This window comes from Megalopta genalis, chromosome 9 (genome assembly GCF_051020955.1).
Source record: "Megalopta genalis isolate 19385.01 chromosome 9, iyMegGena1_principal, whole genome shotgun sequence".
Taxonomy (NCBI): Eukaryota; Metazoa; Arthropoda; class Insecta; order Hymenoptera; family Halictidae; genus Megalopta; species Megalopta genalis.
The window spans coordinates 14,753,329-14,766,622 of record NC_135021.1 but is presented as its reverse complement, the minus strand read 5'-3'; the positions used below and the strand labels follow the sequence as shown (position 1 = coordinate 14,766,622).

At 42.7% G+C, this 13,294-nt stretch overlaps 1 long non-coding RNA gene across 1 annotated transcript in view; it reads right to left on the bottom strand.

Moving 5' to 3' along the window:
* Positions 1–13,294, bottom strand: part of LOC117217524 (uncharacterized) — a 217,251-nt gene that overhangs the window by 166,488 nt on the left and 37,469 nt on the right. Inside the window, exon 2 of the long non-coding RNA XR_013034077.1 lies at positions 11,752–11,916. This is a non-coding gene — a long non-coding RNA (uncharacterized LOC117217524). The remainder of the gene's footprint in view (positions 1–11,751; positions 11,917–13,294) is intronic.

Genomic DNA, 13,294 nt, shown 5'->3' with positions numbered 1-13,294 from the left:
CTGTCACGTTTCATTATTCCGGGATCACGCGGACGAAGATCGCGTTTTCGAGACGCCGGGAAAGACGGTTCGCGCCGCTGGGCGGATCCTGCGGCGAGTTTAATCGCCCGGCAATTTGACCGACGCGGCGAGACGCGGCGATCGGCTATTTGCATTCTCTACATTGTAGCGCGACAACCGACATTGACGATGAGCTCCGAGAGCGCCGCTTGCAGGGTGGGATACACTTAATATTCCTGCGGAACCACGGGACCGCGTAATTTGGCCAGTTATTTTTAATTTTCGATCGCAGAGTGTTCGACGCGTGCACGCGAGAGCGCGGGGCCGATTAGCGCGACCGTGTCACGCGATACCGGTTTCTACCCTCCGGAAACTTTTGACGGGTCCGATGACTTTGTGCGCCTTTTCAGGCCAACGTTAAAAGCCGCGGAGGCCGCCCGTTTAAAAACACGTTACCCGTATACCCATACGCGCCGGTGGTAATAGCCTGTCCGACCATAATTGTCGATCCTCTTAAACCATCGGGCCCCGATGCGTGTTCGCGGTTTCCAGGGGGAGGCCGTTTTTATCCGCGTTATTAACTGCAGATAGGCGCACCGATAAGCGCGGAACTTCGGCGTTTTTAGCTGCCCTAACGGATCGGCCGAACGAGAACGATCCTCTTATCTCGATGACGCGGTCAGACTTCCGAGGTCCGCCATCTTGTCGCCCGTAAAACTCCTCGGGCCTGCTTTTAGGACGGACCCCTGACATTTCTGTACCTTCCACTAATTTCAATCCCCGCTGCCGCACACACACACACACATATTTTTTTTCTTCATTTTTATTCCATACGTTTAACGCGCCTTCGTAATTTCCTGTCCCGTGTCGAATGCGTTTTGCTTTTGCTGGGCCAAGGCTGCTCGCCGATGCTTTCCTTCGAGCACGTCTGTCAACGATTGCTGCAAAGACGTTCCAACGTATGTATAATTAATTCAGAATTTCAATGTAACGATTTACAACCATTACGATCCGATGACGGTTCTGTATGAGTTCTGTATAATTTTTGTGCCATGTACCATTTTTCTGTAATGGTTGTATGTATAGCTTTTAATGTTTTCGTTACACTAAAGGGCCTAAAACCTGTGTTGGTAAATAAGTTCGAAATTCTAACACACGGTACAGAGTTCAAGCTAGAAACAAGAATACGCAAAATACACGGAACGCGCGGATTTGTAAAAGAAGCAAATGCAAATATGAATGCATTGGGACCTCGACCTTCGCACACAATTGGTTCCTGAAAATGTGTGCGAATTTTGAATGTTCGAAAGTAGAGGGATGTAAAAAATATGCACTAAAAACGGTGTTTTAAAGTACTTATTTATTTATTTAACTTTCGGGTGTTTTCTTCATAAACTTGTCAAGAGTTAGTTGAGTACCTCCTTTTTTTCTTTTTTCGTGATGAAGATTTCTATAACACGTAGTGTCTTTTTGTATTGCACTACGTACTCGAGATATACGTTCTCCATTGGGATCTCATTCTTCCACAATAGTTAAAGATTTGTCTAGATGCATAAAGGCTTCGTTCATATTTTTAATTGTCAAAGTCTCGACCTCTCGATCGGAACAACATTGTAATCCGATGGCTAAAGTCAGATGTCCCCTGAGAGGGGGCATCCAATTACAATGTAACCTGCTCGACTCACAATGTCCGCTCAGAGGGAACATTCGACCGCAAAGGCTTACAAAGTTGAATTTTTTAACCCTTTGCACTCGAGTGGCGACTCTGAGGCGCCACTAAAGATTGCTATACTATTTTTCAAAATAATTGTAATAGTATCAGACTCGTTTATATCTAAAAGACTCTTAAAATTGCAAACTTTGTACTTGCTAATAGGCTTTCATATGCATAAATCGCAATAAATCATATAAAATAGAAACACTGTAAATATGTTTAAAATATAATTGAAATAACTCGACTTGCGATGTCCGCTCAGAGGGAACATTCGACCGCAAAGGCTTACAAAGTTGAATTTTTTAACCCTTTGCACTCGAGTGGCGACTCTGAGGCGCCACTAAAGATTGCTACACTATTTTTCAAAATAATTGTAATAGTATCAGACTCGTTTATATCTAAAAGACTCTTAAAATTGCAAACTTTGTACTTGCTAATAGGCTTTCATATGCATAAATCGCAATAAATCATATAAAATAGAAACACTATAAATATGTTTAAAATATAATTGAAATAGCTTGACTTGCGATGTCCGCTCAGGCGGAACATTCGACCGCAAAGGCTTACAAGGTTAAATTTTCTAAATTTCCGAAAAAGCGAATTGTGCGAAAGTAGAATGTGCGAAAGTCGTGGGTTATACTAAAAGGCCTGAAACCTGTATATGTAACTAAGTTCTAAATTCTACGATACAGTACGATTCTACACGATACAGTATTCAAGCTGGAAACAAGAATATGCAAAATGCACGAAACGCGCGGATTTGTAAAAGAAGCAAATTCAACAATGAATACTTGCTCGTCGCCGCTTATACGTACGATTTGTTTCTAAAAACTGCTACATAACTTTGCATATCAATTTCAATTTCAGCTTCTCGGAACATGCTTCTCAAGGATCGAGTCATTTTTCAACACGAGAAATATGGCCGTATGTTAAAAGCTTCGATCAATGCGCGACTCGATTTGCTAGCACAGCAAACCACAGGAAAGAATACGAGTGCATCGGGCGCACACAAAAGCGACTTTTTTCGTGGTCAGGTTCGATTAGCGTGGAAGAAAAAGCTGATCGCGTGGGAAGCACAGTAAACACTCGTAAATCGTGTCCGAGCCTCCGTTGGCTATCCGAAGATGGCTGCCGCCTACAAATAGCGAAGGATGACCGAGGCCGGACCCCTAAATCATCCTCGGTTTCCTGTAGCCCTGTCCGCTCGGATCGCGACGCGCGGCATGCTTCTTTTTCCCGTGGAATCGGCTGGAAAGTACGCGCGGCATGTGTATTACTTATAATCGTTGGATACGCGCCTGTGTACAAAGATGTAAAACGCGCTCGCGCCCCCTTCGCTCGGAAAGATTCCACGTACTCCCGCAGCGGGGTGCCGCCGCTAAATAATGCAATAACATAAGAATTATGGCAACTTAATGATACTTTATGTATAATTATATGCCGGCGTTACAGGACGCCGTGGATGCTCGTTTTGTCCCGATTGCGGGTGGCGGGTCTATTCTCGTCTTACCTGTAAATTGCCATTCGCAGCGTCGCGTGATTTTCTGCCGCCGCGGGATCCGATCGCCTAATTTTTCCCTCGCCGCCAAGAGGAACGACCGTTTAGTATGGGCATACTCATTCGCGCAAATATTTCGTACAAATCAGTTTGTACTATACATTATACTGTACGTATTATACTGTACAAACAGTTTGGTTAGAAGTTTTAGTCCTCTTGCCGTTAGGATACCTTGAAACGCGTCGATAATAACACTTGTCGGTGATTTCAACGTGTCGGTATATAAACGATGTCGATGGAAATGCGGTGCCGCTGCTGAAATCGAGTCGATTGTGAAATAATTGTTGGTGATTTCAAGGTACAGCAAATTCTGCCTAATTGACGCTCAGCTTCGGAAACAAAAAGTGGACAACTTGGGAAGAGGAAATACGATTATTCAAACCTTGCGAATATAATAATATATAAAAATACTATCAGCGAAATTAGCAACGTGGATGGGAAATTCTTTCCCGTAAATAATGTTGGAGAACAAGTGGTACCTTCGCTGGCATTTTGAAACTGTACGATGAAAGCGTGACGAAAGTTCAGGAGATCAGTTTTTCCACAAACGTGGAAAATTGTTCCAACCGCGTAATTGGATAATTCGTCCAAACTTGTAAAATTTCAAACGCGAAAGAACAATTTGTCTTTCTCGCTTCGTTTTCGATTAGAAAGCCAAACTTTGAACATTTCTAGCATTTTCGCATTTTCGCAGAGGAAAAAGTTATTTCAAATGACCTCAGGAATCACCCCGTTCCAGGTGTTAACATAATTATGGAACACCCGTAACAATAATCAAGCTCGTTCAATTAATGGAACCGAATCCAGAAAGTTACGATTTACCACAGAAATTATATCTATGTAAAAATTAATTCGAGCCTTTCGTGTTCTAGAATGCTCGGTAATACTTATTACTCAAACCTTGCGGCTCGTTTTTAGAGTCAACAATTGTCAACGACTATAAAAACCGTATAATAATCTTCCTATCAATTAGGAAGAATTGACTATAATCGCTTGCCGTTCGCAGACCTGAAATTGAAGTAGCCCGATCTTTTGTTACGAACGTAATCGAATTGTACATTCGCGACAAACGATTTTCAAGCGACCAAGATTGAATCCCAATTCGCGAGTATCGATATTGTTTCGCATATTTTTGGACTCAATTTTTTAGACATCAAGATTAATACTGCTATCGAAGACACCATTTTCAGTACCCGAAAAATTGTACCTAATTGATTAATCCATCGGCATCTTCAAGCAGAACAATCCGCGCGCGATCATTTTTAAGAATAGTTAGAAGACTGCGGATTTTTATGCATTCACGGTATATGCAAGTTTTTAAAATGCAACTAAATGTCCATATTAACAGAAATTAATAGTGTTGCTGTACCTACGTTCGCCACAAGGAATTTTCTAATTGGTGTAATAAGTCATTTCTTTTTTCAGAGCTTCGTAAATAAATTCACCAAAATGTGCATACGAATCTGCAGTATAGTTATTAGATTTGTTAACTATGACCACGTAAGTACTACACTATTCGTCCTGTATCACAATAAAGTCATCACAGTAAGTCACAGTAGAGTCGTTCGAGTCAATACCGCTTAACCCTAGAAAGATAACCATATGACAACGTACGTAAAAGATAACCATACGCTTCAGAGGCGCATGCTTTTCTAAGGCGTCAATTTTATACTAACAATGGATATTTATTTAAGTTAATCTAGTCATTTTAAAGGTTTGGCATTATTGTAAAAATAAAATGCATTTATATTATATTTTTTGATATTTTAAGTAATTTTAAACTTAAATCACTAGACCTCTATGAAAAATTAACAAAAATCAACAGTCTTCGCAGGCGCCTCTGCGACGTAGGTTATCTTTCTCGGGTTAATGATGCAAATGAGGATTAAAATCGAGCTAATTTGGGATCCTTTGGTAAACGAACAAGCCAAATCGATGCTGCTGAAAAAGACGCTAAATAGAATCGATGTAGCTTGACACGATTCGAGAAAAGAATTATTTCCGAAGCACGCAATCACGTGCCATCGCGAAGGCAATAATAATACAACACCGTGAACACAATAATGTATCGTCTTTGGTACTCTTGTGTAGACAAGAACGCCGTGTCATTGTTCAGCAGCAGAAGCGATTACCAGCGTAAACAGCTAATAATTTGAACTGGCTGCTGCGAAACGAGAATCTGAGCTGTAGCGTTCGCAACCGCGTCAAGGGTGAAAACGGAGCAGAGTGCCGCAGACGATTGCAGATCAAGCACGGTCGTCAGGATGCAGACGTTCCGTTTCGATCCGGATCCAGTCTATCAGCCGATTGCGTTTCGCCGGGCGTATTATCGTCGTCGGCAGAATGGTTGTCGGGTTAAAACACGGGGCAGGCCGGCCGTTGTCACTTTTACAAGCTGCGACCGGTACGACCGCTTCGTTCGTCCGACTCGCAGGTGTCGGGGCTCGCCGGCTAGATTTCAGGGCCCCGACGGTGGTGGTGGTGGTGGTGGTATGTATTCGACGCCGCGGCGCGCCGCGCGGCGCGGCGCATCTACGATGCACAGGCCGCGCTCGGATGCGCCGCGCCGCTTGAATCCCGCTTTTCGCAATATACGCCGGACGTTTTGTTCGTCCCGTAGGCTACGATGCACGCTTAACTGACTGCGAATTAAAATTCCAGAATATAAGCGATTGCTTACGACGATTAATCGCACCCCTGCTGCTACGCTCGGCGAACGTTCAGCTCGCCTCGGCTCGGCTCGCGCCGGCACCGACCAGCTTCGGCGGACACACATCGGCGCGGAGACCGAGCGAGCCGGCGACGATCCTTTATTTTTCGTATCGAACGATTCTTCGAGCGTTTTCGAGCGGCCCTCGACATACATATATCGACGCATTTGCCGCATCGGGTTTCGATAAATCTTGCCGTGTCTCTTACCGGAGGCACACGGTCACGCAGAGCCCTCCGCTCGTCCCACTCGAACCGGCCGGATATACACGAGAAATACAAAGATCCCGAGGACTCGACTACTCGGTAATTCGTATCGGCGACAACCATTTAAGTGGCCGGAGATAGATCACTCGATAGACCGCTTTTCGTCCGGTGTTGTTGTTGTTGTTGTTGTTGTTGTTATCGATGTTGATGTTGATGTTGCTGTTGGTGCTGTTTGCTTGGTGCTGTTGTCGCGGCGTGCCGCGTCGCGTGTAGGATTTCTTGCACGGCGAACGACCACGAAGGTCGGGACTTTTATGGAGAGTATCGCCGACACGCGGAAGGATCGCAGGATCAGGATCGATGGCAGGTACTGTTGCATCCGTGCTGCAAGGGGAGTGCGGCGTTATGTGGAGCGGCGTTATGCCAGTCACGCGCTTTAATGGCCGCTTTAATGGTTTATTCTGCTCTAACCCGCGCGATTTTAATCACTCGGCAAATTGTGTAAACAACTGCTAAGTCAGGTGAGGCTAGTGAATATTCGTTCGTGGACAATTTTGCTACTGCTTTTTTGTGTTTGTTGAAATTTTAGCCTCGAACAAAAATTAATCTATAGTTTACTTAGTAAGATATCTTCAGTTACGATATCGGTTTACATTTCGCCGGCTCCGTCAGCGGGCAGCGACGGTGATGTAATCTGTATATATTAGATGCCGCGATACATCATCGCCGGTACCTTTTGATGTACATCGTGCCCTGACTGTTTGAGGGTCCCAGCGTCACGTATACAATGTAAAACGCGACAAATAAAACGTCTCTGATTGGTGGACACGACGAACCCAAAAAGGGTATAAAAGAAGCGTTTCTTCTTACCGGACTCTCAGTAGAGTTTGGTCGCTCGATCGGTTTCGCTCATATACCTTCTCTCGATAAAGGATTAAAATAAAGTCTTCTAAAGCAAAGAATTAGAATCATTTCCATTCCATAATCCCAATATCGCCGTTGAAAACGACACGAAAAATTAGCGGATATTGTGCGACGATATTGTGTGACGTTTCAACGCTGCACTTTTCGGTTAATCTTCTAACATGCAATCACGTTTCAAGTGCATCGTACGCTTCCTATGCTACTGTACACATTGACGTGAAAGATTAGTTCACCCTTTGCAGTCGAAGCTGTTTGAATTCGAAATCCAAAACATGATTTCTGATCTACAGTATTTCTATTTTATATAATTTATTGCGATTTATGCATATGAAATTGAGCCTATTGCAGCAAGTACAATGCAATTTTAAGTTTTTTTAAATATATAAACGAGTCTGGTGCTCTCAGAATGATTTTGAAAAATAGTATACCAATCTTTAGTGGCGCCTCAGAGTCGCCATTCGAGTGCAAAGGGTTAATACTGTCAGCGAAATTAGCAACGTGGATGGGAAATTCTTTCGCGTGAATAATGTTGGAGAACAAGTGGTACCTTCGCTGGCATTGAAACTGTACGATGAAAGCGTAACGAAAGTTCGGAGATCAGTTTTTCCACAAACGTGGAAAATTGTTCCAACCGCGTAATTGGATAATTCGTCCAAACTTGTAAAATTTCAAACGCGAAAGAACAATTTGTCTTTCTCGCTTCGTTTTCGAATAGAAAGCCAAACTTTGAACATTTCTAGCATTTTCGCATTTTCGTAGAGGAAAAAGTTACCTCAAATGACCTCAGGAATCACCCCGTTCCAGGTGTTAACATAATTATGGAACACCCGTAACAATAATCAAGCTCGTTCAATTAATGAAACCGAATCCAGAAAGTTACGATTTACCATAGAAATTATATCTGTGTAAAAATTAATTCGAGCCTTTCGTGTTCTAGAATGCTCGGTAATACTTATTACTCAAACCTTGCGGCTCGTTTTTAGAGTCAACAATTGTCAACGACTACAAAAACCGTATAATAATCTTCCTATCAATTAGGAAGAATTTACTATTTCGTGTTCTAGAATGCTCGGTAATACTCGGATTGTTCAATATGGTGCAATAAAAATAAGATCCAAGCAAATGGCCCGAACTTTTTGTTTTAGATACTAGACTCTGGTAAAACTAGAGAGCAACTAGAAAATCAAATAACGCAAGCGTTTCAAAAAGAAGTATAACAAAAACTGTAACTAAAATAAATAAAACTAAATCAACTATATCAACTAAATAAAAGTTCCTCTCTTCTTCATCTTCGACATGCTAACGCCATCAGAAATTGATGACCGAGACCCTCGACTGGTCTCGAAAAATCTTGATCGGAGATCCGTACAAATGTGTGGCTAGAGTTTTCGGAAAGCTGAGGGATCTTGAAAAATCGCGAACAACGAAATCTAGAAGTCGTGGAAGTACCGGGAATGCGGAGGTGAGACCCGACTGGTACCGTTCCACTTTCGTTTAATCTAAATCATCGGAGCAGAAGGCTCGCGCCAGAAAAGGTTCATCCGTGGGCAAGACGGATGCAGTCACAGGGTTGCGCTCGCGTTCGTGCTGCGCGCCCGCGCGCGCGCTCGCGCGCTCTCTTTCGAGCTGCATGCGTGGCTGCATTCGCGCTCGTACACGGCCCGATCGAAAGAAAAGGAGGAGCCACGGCGTGGTTGCTCGCACGACGGGCGCGCGATGCCCCGGCACAAAAAGTACATTGCATTTATAAGTCATTTATTATGAATTACACGATGGTATATTTAAAATGGGAGGCATGTCTTGTACGTGGATATATGGGATATCGAGATTATAACGCATGCGGCGAAGAGAAACCGGGACTACAACGACCTGGGATACGCGCAACCGGACGTTGCGTTGTCGTGTAGGTGTTCCTCGCGTGCGTACGCACCACCACCACCAGCACCCCTGCCGCCGTGTGTGAGAGAGGGAGGTCTTGCGGGGCCTCTTGTGAATCGTCCGCGCCACGCATGCACGCGCCTACAAATTGGTAGTGCGTAGCCGCACGCTGACTCCTGGATAAAACCTGGAAACCGTTTCCTTTCTTTTTCTCTCACACATATTTTCTGTGCGAGGGGGCAGATCGACGCGCAGCGCGGCACGCTCTCGGGGGTACAAGACCGCGATGCTTTTGTTTATACATTTCTCGGACTGTTCTGTTTTCCTAGCTCGGATTCCATCCGGCCGGCAGTATGTTCAAAACATTCGCTATTTTTTGTTCACAACTGGGATTATCGATCGGTAGCCAATTACCGTGCGTTTTGTTTCTCTTCGGGCATAATTAATTTTGTACTTATCGAACAAGATATGTTCGATCTTTCTGTTTACATACAACTATTTATTTGCTAAAATTAAACTTTTAACCCCTTGACGTACTATTCTCTTCGCAGTTACTGCGATTAGAAATTTTTCGATTACCATAATTTCTTAACACTTTATCGACCGCTAGCCTATTTATCGGCTTTTCGATTGCCAATGTTTATCGATCGCTAGCCTATTAATCGGCTTTTCGATTGCCAATGCTTATCGACCGATAGCCTATTAATCGACATTTAGCTATCGACGGTTTTCGCTTCTTTACTGTTTTGTTAGTAGCTGACCTCCTGTATGCTGACCTCCCCGTATCCTTATGAATTATAATTATAATAATTATTATTATTTATTATTATTTTTAAAGGAATAAGCACAACACAATGAATAGCGAAAATTTAGCCGGTACTGGGAGCAAATGCGCGCGCGACTAAGCCAGTCCTTACTGAGTGGCAGCCTCAACCACGACCGGACGATAAAGTGTTAAAAGGGGAAGAAAATTGATGCTTATTGTGTGCCTACATTTGCTTGAATGCTTAAATATTGATGACAAGAGATTCGAGTTTTATTCAAATTTTAATGGACAGAATAACATATATACTCAATAAGTTATTACTAGAAATTTTCATGACGAGACGGACTCGTGAAAGTTCTTACAATACGACAGAGATTATTTCAATTTCTTCATACCGAATTCGCGAGACTTTTTGTAATGCTTGAGAAAATACCGAATGAACGAAGGTCAATATTCGGTAAAATAAATTGTTGTAGGTAAGATGTCGCAATATTAATTGTATTGGTAAAATGTATGAACCCTTTGCACTCGAGTGGTGACTCCGAGGCACCATTAAAATTTATGATGTCACGTTCTAACATAATTTTTACATTAGCAAAAAGTTTAGATTTAAAAAGATTGTCGAGAGCGTAACCGTTGTGCGAGTCGCAAGAATCGATTTCATATGCATAAAATGCGCTTTGTCAAGTTAAATAAAAGTACTATAAGTCAGAAAAATTATTTTGGATTTACAGTTGAAATAGCTTCGAAGGTTATAGGGTTAAGATTACGGAAAAATAAAACAGTGATTTTTTATTCGTTTTCAGTTTCGATTTCAGTGGATTGGTTACTGTGCACAGTAACTGAACCTGCTTCTCGCTCGATGCGTCAGTTACCGTGTTAGTTACTAAAGCAGTCACCTCTGATACGAATTTTTAAATGACGTATCGTGATATTGTATCTTTTCGCGTCGCGTTCTTTCAATCGTTAAAAAGATTCCTCTCTCGAAAAACAGAAAAACCATGTTCGGCGCATGTTTTCTCGGCAGCATAGTCTTCTCTGGATGCAAATGCCGGCGAGGCAACGAGTACGTATTAGCCTCGTAGAGTAAACCATGTCGAAGACGTTCGTATCGAATGAATATTTTTTGATTCTTAATTACTCCATTATGAAGGTAAAACAGAAAGACGCGCAATCATGGGAAGAAGGGAACGAAAGCTCTCGGACGTCACGCAGTACACGGTGTGATAGGCATCGTTAAAAGCTGTATACAATGTGAAATAAAAATCGGCACTGTGAACGGCTAAATTGTGACATTGTCTGCTACGTTCGATCTGATAGCGAGAAACGAATATGCTTTCTAGCAAGCAGGAAGCGTATCGCCGGTAATTTCCAACGATGACTGTCGGGTGATCGACGGGTTCCTCTTTGACCTTGGGCCAATGACGGTGCACTCCTTATCGTCCGGCCAGTCGGTCACAGAATAAGCAATTAATTTGAACAGTTGTACGACGCGCCGGTGAAAAGCTTTCGTCAGGGATAATTAATCGCGAGAAGTCCAGCCGGCGACGAGATTGCCTTTCATGTAAGCGATACCGAGAGGGCTCTAATGCCCGCTATGCTGCTGAGGTATTTATTAACTATTATACTCGACATTGCGTCGCTTGGGTTTCTCTCTCCTCTCGTGTATCTCTCGCCTTCGTGCTACCACCACCACCACCACCCTGCCCCCACGGCCCTCCTCCCTCCCCATCCTTTTTTCCGCGAGCGCCGCAATTATTTACTATTCAACCACGTATTACAGCAGTTTAGACGGAAAGTATCCGACGATAATCATATATTACGCGCGCAAAACGTCTTTCTATTTGTCTATTAAATCTTCGGGACGTCGTCCAGTGAAAGGCAAACGCTTGGCCGTCCAACGACACGGGGATCGCAGATGACTGTGTCACGATGACCGTGCGCCGGAACCTTGCGAACACACGGCGACACGTTTCCGCATCTGAACTGACTCACCTTTCATCCGTCGCACGATCCTGGCATCCTTCGTTGCCATTTACGTTGCCTTTTAGCGATGCCAGCCGGCCTGAAAAACCGGCACACTCGTCGCCGCTGTCCTTTGCAACTCGAACGGAGTGACTCGGCCCACGCGGAACGCCCCTGGATCCTACGTCCACCCTCCTGAAATCCAGAAAGTGACGCGATCTAGTTGTATGTTACTTGTTTCACTAGTTACTTGCAGTTATTTGCGAGATCTTATTCGGACGACCGACAAGGGATCGGGTTTAACGAATCAAATTTTATTCGAATACAAATATCGAATATAAATTTATCCAGATAACAATTCATTCGAATCAAATTTTAATCGACGTTATCGAGCAAATATCCAATCGAATGAAACTTCATCCAGATAACGAATAAGAATTTATTTGAATAAGAAATAAATCGTGATACGAATAAGAATTTATTGGTGCAGCGATTAATTCGGAAAATAATCAATTTGAATAGAAATTATACAATCTGAACGTCAATTAGAGAGACATTACTGTAATTCGGAAAATAATCAATTTGAATAGAAATTAATTAATTTCTTCCGTGTTAATTTTCCCAATTAACTTCTTTTTCAACTACTGCTTCGTAAAGTTTGTTACTTTTAGGTAGATTGATCACTAATACGTAACTAAATATAGTAATGTCTCCCTAACTGACGCTCACATTGTGCACAAAAATGGACAATTTGGAGGAGATACGATTATTCGAGCCTTGTAGCTCGTTTTTATAGTTGTTGACAATTCGTAACTATAAAAAGGAACCGCAAGGCTCGAATAATCGTATCTCCTCCTAATTGTCAATTTTTGTGGACAATCTGAGCGTCAATTAGAGAGACATTACTGTAATCTTTCTTCGGGTACAAAGGAAGAAAACTATACGAAATAAGAGAGAAATCATTTCGAAAATACATCAGGTTCCACCAATCCCAGCATCTACAAATAGAATCCACTTGTCCTGATCGAACATATCATCCAATCCCTATTCGATTTTCACAAAAACGAACGCTCGAACGAAAAATCTCTGTTGAAAATTTCCAACTTACATTAATATTTCTCCAATTAACGCTCAGATTGTCCACAAAAATGGACAATTTAGGGGAGAATAGAGACGATTATTCGATCCTTGCGGTTCATTTCTATAGTCACGAATTGTCAACAACTATAAAAACGATCTGCAAGGCGAAAGCAGTAGGTCGAAAAAGTACAGTAAATTCTCCCTAATTGACGCTCAAATTGTGCACAAAAATGGACAATTTGGGAAGAGGAGTGTTTCCGCAGTTTGTCAGCGAAACTATAAAAACGAACCGTAAAGCTCGAACGATCCGTATCTCCTCTTCCCAAATCGTCCATTTTTGTGCACAATCTGAGCGTCGGTTAGGGAGACATTACTGTATTTTCTCACTTGTACTTTTATTCGCAATCAAAATATTTTCTGCATGGAAAATACGAAAACCTACATTGACAGATGCTCGATCCGACCGAATCGTTTTAGCGAGGGGTAGTAGGAG